Below are 15298 nucleotides of genomic sequence, written 5' to 3'. Positions count from 1 at the left end.
GGTGAATTTCTATGCGGTGACCATGCTTTTTGTGGCGGAGTTGTGATTTTGACAACGATTAGAAATAGAAGTGCCGAAGTGCGAATGACTGCCCGGATATAAAGGATTGTGCATTCCAGTAGTTCCGTTTCCTTGTATCAGATTGTTTTGGTCTGTTAATTTTATACCTCGAAGTGTATAATTGGACAAATATTGGAATTAGTTTTACATTAATTTCGATATTTTGTTGATAGAGTTTACTATAAATACTTAAAAAGTATTAGCATGCAATAATGTTATATTCTTCGTGAAGTAACTAGAAAAAATTTAACCCCAAAAAACATATTTATTGAAAATTTGTTAAAAATTATTTAATTATAATTTGATAGCCAGCAAAATTACGTTAACAACGCATGGAACATAAACTGCACAGTGAGTCAAAACTGATAATTGTTATTAGTAGTAAGCTTACAAGAAAAACTGTAACAATGTGTTTGCTTCACGAGACCGGCTTTTTAAATAAACTCTATATTTTACGCTCTTCTTTATCTATATACACTCTTTTGCGTAAGGCTCTTAAAGAAAACACTCTCTGAAATAGCAAAATATCGGCTCATATACGTATTTCAAAGAACTTTATCATGAGCAAATTCTCTTCGTGACGAAATGGGACGCCCTGCAGATTATTAAAGCTTCATTCATTTGGCGCACAACGCTCCATCAATGAATTCAGTCCATGCACAGACGTTGTTGCGAACGCCACGATTTTTGAATACAAAAACTTTAATATATCGAAGCAAAAATATTGTAATAATAAATTAATTAATATATGAAAAAATATTAAGTGCAAATAATTGAATCACGGTAGCAGAATAAAACAAAATAACTCTAATTGTGTCAAATGAAAAAAAATATATAAATATATTAAAAACCATTAATTTATATCTAATACGATACGCGTACAAATGTATACAAAGTAAATAGAAAACAAAATTGTTTGGCACTGACATGCTACGTTAAATACCGTTGTAGCGCAATTAAAACTTTTTTAAAGATCGTGAATAATTGATGCTAATTGAGTGTTTTATACGGTTCGCGACGTCTTGTGCTGATCTTTGTGCAGTAACTGTGCTCAATGCGGACCAGCGTCTCCAGTGTCGACCTCTTCATTGCTTGGGTCGTGTCTGTCTTTGTGTATTTTGATAAGACAGATCGCATTGTTATTAATAAAACACCATACACTCTTGCCAGCTCGTTTATATTTCATTGTCCACACATGTATGTATGTACGTCTGTACCAGTATATTCACACTGAAACAAAAAAAAAAATTAAATACTGAAAGTGACAAGAAAGTGAAAGAAATAAGCGGCATGTTGCAGTAATAAAAATTTAATGCTTGTTAGTTTGGTACTTTGAACGAATCCTTTCAAGGTTGGAACTCTAATTGCGTGTGAGTTTTATTTCATTAATTTATAAATTACTGAGCTAGTTGTTTATATATATATATATATATATTGCATTTGTGCAACTTATTAATTATTATTTTAGCGTTTTTATAAGCTTTTTATATTTATAAATAAATATTTAATTAAAATAATATTTTTAACAACGATTTAATCTGGCAGTGTAGCAGATTGTTTGACAATCCATGGCGCTGTTGCCTTTATTATTGTTTGACATTTGATTTTGCAAAACGTAAACATATCCGCTAAAGCATCTCAAATGAATTTCGGATCTCTTTCAAAATAATGAAATTAGAGAGATTGATATTTAATATTTCAATGGTTTATAATCTTTCTGAGCCAATAGAGTGATGTAAGGCAGATATTCGCATTACAAAATTGAATATATCTTCATGTAACTCACTTCGGAAACAAAGTAACACCCAAGCTCTATTACCTATTATTTTGGTGACACACTATCTTTCTAGTTCATTCGCAATTTTTTTTTTTATGTAATGCGATATATTACCATTTTATTTGTTATTAAACAGTGTAAATACTCATTAGGAGCACTCCTTCTTAGTGGGTTTTATGATCGCCGAAAAACATGACGTGCGAAATTTTTGCATCGCAAGTTCTGAACTCTCTTTTTAATGGATTTTCCCCACGCCTCTTTTATTCAATAATTTTATTAATTCATGACTTAAGCGATGATATTTTACACAAATATTAAAATAATTTATGAGATTATAAACAGATATAATTGCTACCAGACACGCCTTAAATTATTTTTTGTTATTCGAATTTTCATGAATTTTATTTGCACATATAGTTATAAACTGAGCCTCATAGCAACTATTGTTTAATAGTTTTTTATTATTTATTTTTATACAAACCGTCTCAATTTGCATAATTAGTGTTTATTTTGTCAAGCAATTCGCTTTTATTTTACTTTGCACTACAATTATTTGCTCTCACATCGACTGTTCGGGGATTCCCCAAATATTGCTTGTTATAAAGAAGTTTCTTGAAATAATAAAATAATATTATAAATTCTCCTTTCGTAAAAATACTATGCGATATTTTTTAGACATCGATTTTATTATGATGAAAATTTAAAGTGATTTTTCCCTTTAAACGTATTGGTTCGTTAATCATTCCTGAGATTGCTAAAATGTTAAAAATGTACAAAAAATGCAGCAACAAACAATAATTTGAATGACGGAAGGACAACTGATAGGTTCTCCTAACTTCAATGCTATTTTTTTTTCGAATTTTTGGAGTTCGGGCGAAAACTCACCATCGAATTCAACCAATAATACTCAATGGCAACTTTTTAGAAACTAATTTTAACAGATACAGTTGCCGCTTACACTTAATAGAGAGGTTTTTTGTCGCGGACCCACCTTGGTACTCTTACCATGCACCAAACATTCATTTATTCAGACCTACTGGATTATATATCACCAACCGAAGGAAAAGTACTATTTTACTTGGAGAAAATATTGAGTTACTGGATCTAATTTAAGGAAATAGCATAAAACCTCAAAATCAACAATTCTGGTTTGCCAATAGGATTGAACACCAGAGTATATGGTATATGGGCACCCCATTAAAGTGTTATAAACGCTTTCTGTTCTATGTCTATATTTTTTATGCCAGTTTATTTCATTTGTACCAGTTATTGTTCGCTTCGCCACTATCCAAGGTTTAGTGAATAGAAGACAGGTCCTATTCTCTTGTCAATATATGTGCTTTATTTATTTTATTAAATCAAAATCCAAGAAATATTTAATAACAATAAAGTGGAACTCCTGTAATGTAACGGACTCTCTAATATAACTTACTTGATTTACAACTTAATTGCCCCTAAAATTATGCGAACATAATATCCTCGAATATTCTTAAATATGCACCCTTTAAATTGAAATCAATTGCACATAATTGCGACTATATTATGTCTAAAAGGATATATGTAAGTATATAGATATGCCTACATGCATATGTATGTACATATGTACTTGCATACTTAGAATTGATCTGCTTTCACTCATTTTGCTGGCTCATCAAGTGATTTAAGCGTGTATACCCGGTTTCCATTTAATTTGGCAGTTCCAACATTCGCCACAGCACACCAGCACCAGCCAGATAAACACTCGTAATTCAAATCATTTTTACTACGAATATTATACAAATATACAATAAGTAATAAGTGAGCACGCGATTTTGTTTATTTCTTTTGGCTTTTGTGTTAATTGTTTCGCTGTTGATTTTTGCTCCTACAGTTTATGCTGTTGTTGCTGTTGTTGCTTTTGTTACTATTGTGTTTTTTTCTCCTTTTCACGCTCTAATCTTAAATGATCTGTTGAGCCATAACTATGTGTATGTGTGTGTCTGTATCTACATGTGTATGTGTTTGTGTAGAAATGAAGAAAAAAATCGCACAGTAGAATGATTTGTTTTAAGCTTTCAATTGAATATTCACATTTAATTTGCGAGTAATTTTTCTTGTCTAAGTTTATGCCAACTGTCTTAAAGTGTGTAAGTGTGTGTGCGAATATGTGCGCGTGTGTTTTGTTAAGCAGGCGCCAGGTTCTGACAGCAACAAATATATCATTATATATAATATATTTTCTATTTAAGATCAAGTAAGTACATATATACATACATACGTATATATGCATAATATATTATATTAGCATGTGTATACATACAAGTATATATATAAATATAGTGCGCTACAGATACTATTAACTATACTATTAAGGTATCTGCTACTTAGCTATAAAATCTATAATATGTGTAAAATCGGATGAATGTACATATGTATGTCTGTACTTGTATATTTATAAATATAATATTTGCTTGAAAAAACTTATATGGAAATCATTTTTTTTCTAATAAAAACTTCAAGTTTTTTTTGTATTTTTTTTTTTACAATTTACAAGATACAAGTACGCATATTTTTCGACATTTGGACAAAAAAATTATATTTTGAGAATTATTTAGCAGACATATCTATACAATAATTTCTATACCCTGAACAGGGTACATTAAGTTTGCCATGAAGTTTATAACACCCACTAGGAAACGTCGGAGACCCTTTATATATAAATGATGAGCGTGACGAGCTAAGCCATGTGCGTCTGTATGTCTGTATATATGCGAACTAGTCCCTCAGATTAAGAGATATCGATCTAAAAAATTCCGGCGTTAGCGGTCCTTTTGTTTTGCCAAGTTCTTTTATATTTTATCTCTCAACTCAAAGTAGGCTTCTATAATTTTGCCCGAAACCAGTTGGTTTTGTAATAGATCTACTTTTATATGTACATATATATGTATATATGCCATTTGAATTAGGTATCTGAGAAAAACCTTATACCTACCTCATAAATGTTTTTGCAGCATCTTCAATAAAGTCCATAAAATTCCTCGGTTAGTGGTTCTGATTTTGTTGACATTCTTTTCTTTATAGGACTTACGCGGCTTCTTTTACTCCGTTCTCTGCTAAAGAAGAGTGTGTTTCAAAGTTAGTTTTTAGGTCGCTGCAATATGTTGATCACAGTATACTGCTCATAGTTCAACTGTGGCTGTGAATGCCTTAGCTCATGCTAAATTCTAATCCACGGTTCTCTATCTGCAAATAGAAGCTTTTTTTGATTCGCCAAAACTTTGAGAGTTATGAATAGAACAAAAAGTTTACATAAATCAAATATGTATAGAATATCAAAGAGTTATACTACTTTAATGATGTGTTCACATTCTTTTTGGCACTGAAGTTTTCCAATTGAAACTTTCTTTTGCTTTCAATAAAAAATAGTTGGATTCAGCAACGTCGGCTCTTAAAATATCAACAAGCTTTATGGTATACTCATACAGAGTGCAGTATGTTCATGATTAACGAGCGTATAAAATTTGGCATCAATGCCATATCTAATACACCTGAATAGATAGATAGTTCTGAATGAAATAATAATGAATATATTGATATTCGGTTAATCAATAATCTTTCGAATTACTATAGTCAATGTCAATACTTAAACTCCAAGTTGCTCTGAAAGTATACATCTTTGGAGCTCATAGCGCTCTTGCTTCACTATCCCCCAGTGGCCAAATTCTTTGTCAATTTTTATTTATTATAAACTTTAATCCTTTTAGCAATATCAAAATATATATAATATTCTAAGCGTCCAAGCTTTAGAATAATTTTTGCAACGGCCGCCAGGTTTTTCTAATTTCTTCACACACTGATATTATGAATATTAACTTTCAAAGCACCGTATATATTAAAATTTATAACTAAATATATATGTGCATATGTATTTTCTAGACGAATAAACGTACTTTCGTTGGTACATTCGAAAAATATTCTACATACATATATATATATATATATACATTTACACATATGTATATATATATGTACATATGTATGCATGTGTACTTTCTAATACTTTAACGCATTCTTATCTCAATTTCCGTTAATTGATTTTAATTTCAACATTTTTTAATATTCATGAATAAAGAATATTGTAAAATATTAAAAAAAAACAAGTAAGGAAGGGCTAAGTTCGGATGTAACCGAACATTTTATACTCTCGCAAAGTCAAAGATACTCGTTTGAGATTTCTTTGTGGATTGACTGATATTTTCGGTAGAAGGTCAACTATAGGCACTGGGGTCCACATATTTAGTACTTAGGGGCTTAAACAGTTTTGGTTCGATTTAGACAATTTTTGGCCGCAAGGTGGCATACTGATAATTGCATTATTCACGCAAAGTTTTACCCCGATATAATCATTGTTACCTGATTTGCATAGTGGAAAGTGAAAGAATCAGATGGAATTAAAAAAGGGTGTTACATGGGAAGAAAGCGTGGTTGTAGTCCGATTTCGCCCATTCGCCCGCACTATGACATAGAAACATGAAAAGAACGTTATGCACCGAATTTGGTTGAAATCGGTTGAGCAGATCTCAAGATATGGGTTTTCACCTAAAAGTGGGCTGTGCCACGCCCACTTACTAATTTTGAACGCGGTTCCTATAAAGCCAATTTATACCATCTCAAAGATAAAATTTAATGTCTCTGGCGTGTTTAGTGCTTGATTTATCGCGCTTTTAGTAGTTTTTAACAGTACCGTTATATGGGGAGTGGGCGGAGTTGCGACCCGATTTCAACTATTTTCACACCGTCAATAGAAGTGCTAAAAACATTTGCTTCTAGTGAATTTTGTTATTATAGCATTAGCGGTTTAGGAGATGTGCACTTTAAACCTATTAGAGGCGGGACCACGCCCACTTTTTAAAAAAAGTTTTAACTGCAGATGCCCCTCCCTAATGTGATCCTGTGTACCAAATAACAGTCTTGTATCTTATTGCGGAGCTTAGTTATGGCAAGTTATTTGTTTTTGATTAATGGCGTTTTGTGGGCGTGGCAGTGGTCCGATTACGCCCATCTGCAATACCAACCGTCTCACGGTACCAAGAAACATGTCTACCAAGTTTCATAAAGATATCTCGATTTTTACTCAAGTTAGAGCTTGCACGGACGGACGGACGGACAGACGGACGGACGGACGGACAGACAGTCACCCGGATTTCAACTCGTCTCTTCATCCTGATCATTTATATATATATAACCCTATATCTAACTCAATTAGTTTTAGGTGATACAAACAACCGTTAGGTGAACAAAACTATTATACTCTGTAGCAACAGGTTGCGAGAGTATAAAAACATTGACATATTACGTCTACAATGCAGATAGTGCGAATCTCAGATAGTGTGTTATACATATGTAAACCTATATGCATACTATACATATATTATTATATATTTTTAGATTTTAACACAAAAGGTGGTTAAATGATTGAAAGTTTTGGGAAGAACTAAGTCAAGTATAATAAAATTGGCAGTTATTTACTACCTTTTATACCAGCGATGAAGTGAAGCCTTTTTAGAATTCCAAGGAAGTCCCACCTATTTCTTATCATTAGATGAAAATTTTAACACTTTTTCTCATTTTACTTACTTGCGCCTAACTTTCTCAGCATGAGTAACCCGCTTAGTTCCATTTAGATAAATTACTTAACCTGATTGTTACGTCTTAGTATATTCACCATTTAATTGATGGCGCATAATTCAAATTTTTAGCGTGCAATACTCTGACTGCCCAACAGTTTTACTGTTAAAAAGAATTCACGATTTATCAATCGCCATAATTATTTATATAACGATGCCGATACATTGTAATCACGATAAAACGTCAATTACACCGGTCAACAGCATTTTTGCGCACGGATAATACATACTTTATTTTTGTTGCTTCTATACCTCAAAATAAGAATAAGATTAAAGAAAAGTTCTGCTTTTGCTTTTATGTATAAAAAATGCGAAAATTCAACTCAATATAAATACACAAAAACTTTAAATATAAGCAATTTATTGAAGGATATCATTTAGGTTTCATTTTTACAACAGACATTTAACAATAGACTCTCAAATGTTAAAAAAATTGCTGTCATGTTCCGTAGAAGTTTCTCTTATTAAACCCTAAATATAGACCTTTCAGTATACTGGCCTTGGTAACGATTCTCAAATTGCATTAAATCTTGATAGAAGTGCTCTCCTTGTTCTTCCGAATAAGCTCCTTTATTATCTTTAAATTTATGTAAATGATAATGTAACATGTGCATGTATAAAGTTTACAGCTGATAATGGAGCTCATGTCAGTGATCAACTCTATGGTTCCCAAGGAAACCGTGAACTTCTGCTTTAAAACTGTTCCAAGTTTTTTCTCCTCATTGCTAAATATTTTTTTGTTTGAGGATTCCAACTTTTATTTTCGCATTTGAAAGCTTTGAAAAAATTCCTTTAAACATTTGAAATATGATCAGCTGGTTCGATCCAAATTTTCGACACTGTAAATTTCATTGCTCCTTTTTTACCTCGATACTCGGTAGGCAAGAGTTACATGGCACATGTGGAGCCCATTTTTTGTCCTGATTTTTAACAGGTAGATTGAAGTAAGCTTGATATGCTTCGCAAATCTTTAAATCGTTTTTACTTAAATCATACTTTTTTCCCTCATTTTAATAAATAACTACAAAATATAATATATGTATAACATAGATTCAATTTGAATGGGGTCTTCTCATACAAACGAAACGAGCTTTTCAGCCTGTGTAGTAATTGAATTGTTTATTAAATATCCCAAGAAAGATGCTTCGAATAGCAATGGGAATATAGCGCGGGTTTACTTTGTTTCTGCTGTGCGGTTTTCCTTTGCAAAGTTCGATGTTGTTCATAATGTTTTTAAAATTAAAAGTTTTTTTAAGAATTTCAAAAAAAATTAAGTTCAGTTTATAGAGGGGTCTTTTATATTCTCATGTCTCACAAAGATCCATATTTTCGATAATAATGTGGCAATACCAATTTGCTAAGCAATTAATTTACTTGATACAGCGTGATGAGCCGAGTGGATTTACCGATGTTCGTCTGTCGGTATATACGCGAACCAGTCTCTGTTTTGAGATATCGATCTGAAATTTTTCACACATTTCTTTCTCTCAGATTCAAGTTCAGATCATTTGGTACTAGTCTAACCCTGTACGCGCTTGACACTTAAAATATAAATAAATAAATATATAATGAAATAAAACCCATAAGAAAGAGATAGTGACCCACTGCTTTGGTTCTAAGATAATTTTTTATTTTAGAGTAGAATTTCTTTCACTTTTTCTTTCACTTTTTATCATGGAAATTTCATTAAGCTATTTTTTGCTTTTTATAAGTTTTTCAAATATTAGTCAATAAAGAGTAAATACAATATGTTTTAAAATGTTGAAATTGAAATTGTACAAATTCCGGTCCGAATTTTTTCAAGAGACACTGTAGATTAGCTGCAACGACACATAAATTTAATGTGCCTTTAATACCAGGATATCATTTTATTTTAATTTGTACTTGATTATTTTCATTGCATTTTCAATTTGCAACTCGCTCAAAAGATGTTTTCCAGCGTATAATTCGTTATACAGATCTTGTTAGTAGCAACGCATACTTATGCGTATATATATATGTATAATAAATATATACATATATTTACAATATACTATATGTACTATACATATATGAATATTGCCGCATCATCTGAACCGTAGATGTATAGGTATGTGTCGCGCTTCTGCAGTTGATACCTTCGTTCTTCCGTCTTACATATGAACAGAAGAACCGATAAATGGAGATTTAAGAACTCACATTCATGTAAAAGGGGTTTCCAATAGAGTCACTTGAGTCATTTGCGACTTTTTACTATTTTTTATAATCACCCGCAAGAGATGGAAAGGCTCACTTAATATTATACTATTCCTTCTTGGTAATACTTCAAAAACCTGACTATATTTTATTGATTCTTGCCAAATTGCTTTATAGGATGATGATGATATGATAGGTGTTTCGATAGCTTAGTTGACGTTTTAATCATTGCTTGCATTTTTAGGTGTTCATCTAATATTGCTAGACCAAAAAGTTTATAAAGTTATTGTGAGAAGGTTTATGAAAGACTTTTACTTCTTGCCTAGAGGTCTTGTCACATTTACAACAATATGTATGTGAGCTACTAACTATATTAAGTACTCTACTTAATATTTTAGAGGTAATAAGAACTTCTCACCCATTGATATGCATTTTATCTTATTAGACCTCATTATCATTTGTTAACTAATTAAGGCTAATATAAATATAATATGATAAACTTTTATGCATTGTTTTCTTGACTTTGCCTCGATAAGTAACCGAATCTATGCTAAACAGTGAACTTAAACTCAAAGATATTGAGACGGTATAGCTGCAGTTATTCGATAATATTTCATAGGTTTACAGACTTTTCAGCTTTGAAAGTTTTCCATATAGTATCTGATATCAGTATAGGTAGGTATTGAGAACATTTTTATATTGTAAATACTGAAAAAGATCTGGGTTCTCCTCCATGGATCTTGTGGATTGAAAATTTATAGTTCTGTTTATGTAAATTGGTCCGAAATTGTTTAGGTATGACCGCCGGAGCTATCAAGAGGATTACAACTTCTTATAAGCTTTTCCAGCTTAACCCCAATACCATATTTGAATAGAACTCTGTCGTCTCTTCAGCTGTCTGATATACATGCTAATGTATCTAACTTTCACATAACAATTTACGCAAACAAGTCACGCGAATCTACCTTATCGAGAAGGCAAGTACAATATTTGAGGGTCGTGAGTTCATAGAAAACATTGTCGAATGCGTGTCGTCTTACAAAGCAGTTAGAAATCAGTGATTCATTGGTTGACATTTCACGTATAATGTACAGCATTAGCAGACTTGTACCAAAAGACCTGAACCTTTTAGAAAGTGAACGTTGAGTAGAAGTCGTTAAAGTATTTATTACCAACTGGTCGTTATTGAGACGAATTCGGTTGTCTTTGAGTTGTTCACGTTCTTCAAATTGAAAACGTCTGTATTAGAAATGGGTCAAGAATGGATTGGATTCATAAAATGAAATTCTTAACCGAATCGATTTTCCATATACGTATATACAACAATCAGACAAATTTTTGGCGGACACGCACTGACACATGACTTGTCCCTTTTTGGGACTCTTAATAAGTGTTACAAAGATTGGGCTTTCGACAATTTTATTTGCTTAGTTTAGTTAGACATTTGACAGTTTTGTCACATTTCAAAGCATCACCAAAAAAATCTCATCATATGTCAAAACAATTATAGGTTTTTACGTATTCCTAGATCTTAACACTTTGGATCTATGCAAATTCGACCCAGAGGCTAAGCTATTGCTGTAAATGGCTCTATATGTCTCATTGCTTACACTGACCACTCCAGTACTCGTATACCCGAGTGGGTAGTATATAAATGTTTGTCCATTTCAAGTATTTGCGCATTCATTGGGAAACCCATTACTGAATAATACATATGTCTATATGTATGTGTGTCTGTACGAGTATATATGCTGCGTGATACCTTTGTGCGCACGTTGCGAGGTGCGACATTTGCCGCAACCCGGCACACCAACGTCTACAATAGCAATAACAATAAGAGCAGCGGCACTATTAACGCATAAGTACGAATATATTCCATATGTCCATATGTACATATGTCTGTATGTGCTTCACTTAATTTTTCTATTTTTATTATTATTCCTTTTCAATGTTCTGTCGTTTCGTTTCATGCTTTTTTGTTTTGTTTTGATTTCGGTTTTGCCGTCTTTGTATGCTGTGTGTACCAATGAACAAACGCACGGACAATTGGACGGACGGTCGGATAGACGAGCAGTCGCCGCGACAAGCGAAGTCATTGCGACGATCATTGTGTGAATTTAAGTTTGAATGGGGACCCACTTCAAAGATACAAAAAGATAAATTTCGAAGTACTTGACTGGATTTTGTTCCACACCGCAGGTTGCCGACAACAAGCCAACAGGCGGCTACCTAGCAAGCCGGCAACTAGAGGCCATAAGGCAGCTGTTCGAATCGGTCGCGTTGCAAGCGCGTATGCTTCCCCCCGCTGTTCGCGCGACTATAGCTCCGCTGCTCCTGTTGCGTTGCCAACAAGCAAAGCAAGCCATTATTCTCCACCTTTATACATGTGTATTTATTGTAACATTTGTTGTTGCAATTGTTATTGTTGTTGTACAACTATATGCTTTATAGTGTGGTGTAGTGGCATAGTGTGGCGATTACCACTGATCGTGCAGTTGGTAGAATGCTTGTACTATAAACGACCGGCTGGTCGGCTGGCTGGATCGCCTGTTGCTCCGACAGCTCTTTGGCTGTTTGACTTGTTGGTCGCATGGCTAAGCGGTGACTGGGCGGCTGAGTCGTTGACTGTTTTATGATTGTTAGTTGTTGGTGTGTTTTTTGTTTTTGTTTTTATTTTGATTTTTATAAGCATTCTTATAGTTGTTGCTATTGTTGCTATTTAACTTTGTGGCATGTCTGCCGGCTTGCTGGCTGCCCGATTGCATGCACTATACACTGTTTGCTGGCGTTGTTGTTGTTGCGTTCAAGATAAGATATGGCGAACCTGGCAGACAGTGTGGCGACATGCCTGTCTGCCTCTTTGTCTGGCGGAGTCGCTCTGTTTGTCGCTGCTGCGCTGCTGCAACGCGTTCTTTGCTGCTGCTGTTAGTTTGGTTTTATATGTATGTATATGTGTGTGAGTGAAAATGTATTATTTTTTTGTGTATGTGTGACACGTAACTTCCACAAATACTTACATACATATGTGTGTATATGTATATATTATATTTATATTTAGAGGCAAGTGTGTACATGGAAGTGCAGAAGCCGGCTATTGACTTTATATACACACATATACATATACACACATAAACATATACATACATACACATATACATATACATATGCACATATATTCATTTAACCCACCAGAAACATAAGCATATGCATATGCATTAAACTCACCTGTGTTCGTGCTCGTTGTCAACTGCGCTGTCGCTGTCGCTGTCGCCGCTGCCCCTGCTGCTGCTGCACTTTGGTCGCCCGTCAGCCAAGGTTGGCCCCTAACTGCTGTTGTGGATCGCTGGTTTGGCCAAGTGCCTCTCCCGTTTAGTTGTGATTTAAACTTGACGGTGAGCGCGTGCATATTATCTAAATCGCATCAAGAAATTAAGCAAATATCAATTATAATTTAATGGGAAAATATAAATGAAATCGGTTTAGCGAAAGTGTTTATTAAAAAGTTTTATTGCTTTTAATGGTTTAATAGGTAAATAAATTTAAGCGCTCGAATTATACTATAATATACGTATACATATGTATATATAATAAATTCAAATTAATATACAATATATATGTGTATAATAAATTAATATTTATTCATATTTAAATGGGAAGAGTAAAATATGAAAATAAGCGACATATTTCATAGGGAAGACACCTAAATTAGTGTTGGTTTATAATTCTATATAAATAAACTAAGAAATAGATATATATATGTATATATTTTTATTTAAACGCAGTGCATAATTGTGGTTGAAAATTTAGTTTGTGTCGAATTTCGTTGTTCATTCCAAATTCTAACATCTTTAAGCTTCTTCGAGATCAGCATAAAGGGCTCCGCATAACATAATGGGGCCAATTTATTTTGGACATCAAAATAGATCATCAAAACGAGAAAAAACTGTAATTTCGGCTGAACCGAAGATGAACCCTTTACCGGTTCAACTCTTTCCCACAGCAACATAATTTTGAACGGTCAGTTTGTATGGTAGCTATAAGCTGCAGTAGTTCGATATCAGCTGTTCGGACAAAGCAGCAGCTTCTTGGGCCGAAAAAGACGTGAACAAAATTTCAGAACGATATCTCATAAACTGAGGGTCTATTTCGCGTATATACAGACGGACAAACCGACATGGCTAAATGGACGCAGCTCGTTTCGCGGATAATTTTTATATATATTTTATAGCATCTCCGACGTTATAAACTTCGTGGAAAACTTAATAAACCCTGCCCAGAGCATAAAAGTATCAAAATTTTTGGCTACAACTACCGTTATTCAAATTTCATTCGAACAATAAATCTGTTATCGCTCGCTCAAACCTCTTTCTAACGATTTTTGGCAAGAAGTGTTGTAGAAAGCAAAGTTTACGTTAGTTTCAGTCTAAGTCTGGGACGATAAGCGCAGAGACTACCGCACGTGTCTTAAGATCCCGTTATTATAATTTTTTTTTCAGATAACACGTGTTTCTAGCATCACCGTCGACAGTATAAGTTAGTAAGGCTTTTAGGTTTTCGATTCCGAAAAGATCTGTAAGAGTGAATCAACATTGCTTGTAAAGGAATGCTAGAAAACCGAGAACGAGAATTTGTCAATGTATTATACCGTCCATGCCCTTTCATAAAATTATAAATTTTGTAATGATTTAAAACTTTTTAGTGTTATTTTGACTGAGGCTATATGCAAATTGGAAAAATCAGTCACTTTTTGTTGACACTTTGGATAATAACACTTTTCTAATTCTTTTGCTAATTACGCGGTTATATACTTGTATAAGATCAATAAGAAGGAAAAAAAAGTAGTGAACCACTCAAGTAATCAAATTTATAATTTGCAGTAATTTAAAACTTATCAATAAAAGTTGTTACGATCCTAAGTGTTGTCAAAGTTTCTTCTTGAGCTTGGTATAGGGTTACGCTCAAATAACCCAACCGTGGCGCTTCTGAAAACGTTTATAATATAAAAATTGAAGATAAAGCTAGTAACTACTTATATGAGTCTTAACTAAAAATTTGCTGAGCATTTAAAACTCAACCAAAGCTAAGAAAGGTGTTCAAACGCTTGCTACTCTCAATCTGGAGCATGAAAAGATAGTAATTATCCTAGAACAGGACGTCAGCTATCAAACAATGGGGGAAACAGTCGGCTGTTTGGATGAAAAAACGAAAGGAGATAACACAGAAAAATTATACTATTTTTGAAGTATTAAACAAAAACATGCTCATTATTATGAGGTCATAACACATACTTTATCTGTCAAAATACTCTCAACAATTTACTGAACACAATTGTCGTAATCTCTAATTCTATCGTCGTATCTTTGTTGTATTTGAATGAAAGAAAATATTTGCGATAACAACTTAATATTTATATTGAGCTGATTTATCAATAAATACAGAGCTCCTCAATTCAATAATGAAGAACAACATGAGTTTTCCTACATCAGAAAAGGTTTTTGAAGCATTGAAACACTACCATTTGTACAATATTTAGGCATCTATTTAGGAGAAGATAATTAATAGTTTTTCAAGCATTTTTCTATTTTCATTAAAATACTGAATAACACGATATTTATAACAC

The 15298-nt window shown here is 33.2% G+C and overlaps 1 protein-coding gene across 2 annotated transcripts in view; it reads left to right on the top strand.

Annotated features, from left to right (window-relative positions):
* Positions 1–703: 703 nt before the first annotated feature.
* The window catches only part of magu (SPARC related modular calcium binding-like protein magu), a 37810-nt gene continuing 23215 nt past the window's right edge, over positions 704–15298 (top strand). The window contains exon 1 of one of the 2 annotated variants that reach the window (XM_070108085.1): positions 704–1428. The gene's annotated coding sequence lies outside the window, so the exon portion shown is untranslated. Of the gene's footprint in view, positions 1431–15298 lie in introns of both variants that reach the window. The other variant, XM_070108086.1, reaches the window with a different exon arrangement.

The sequence above is a fragment of the Bactrocera oleae genome, chromosome 4, assembly GCF_042242935.1.
Source record: "Bactrocera oleae isolate idBacOlea1 chromosome 4, idBacOlea1, whole genome shotgun sequence".
Taxonomy (NCBI): domain Eukaryota; kingdom Metazoa; phylum Arthropoda; class Insecta; order Diptera; family Tephritidae; genus Bactrocera; species Bactrocera oleae.
Note: the sequence above shows the minus strand (reverse complement) of the source record. Positions and strands in the feature narration are given on the sequence as shown.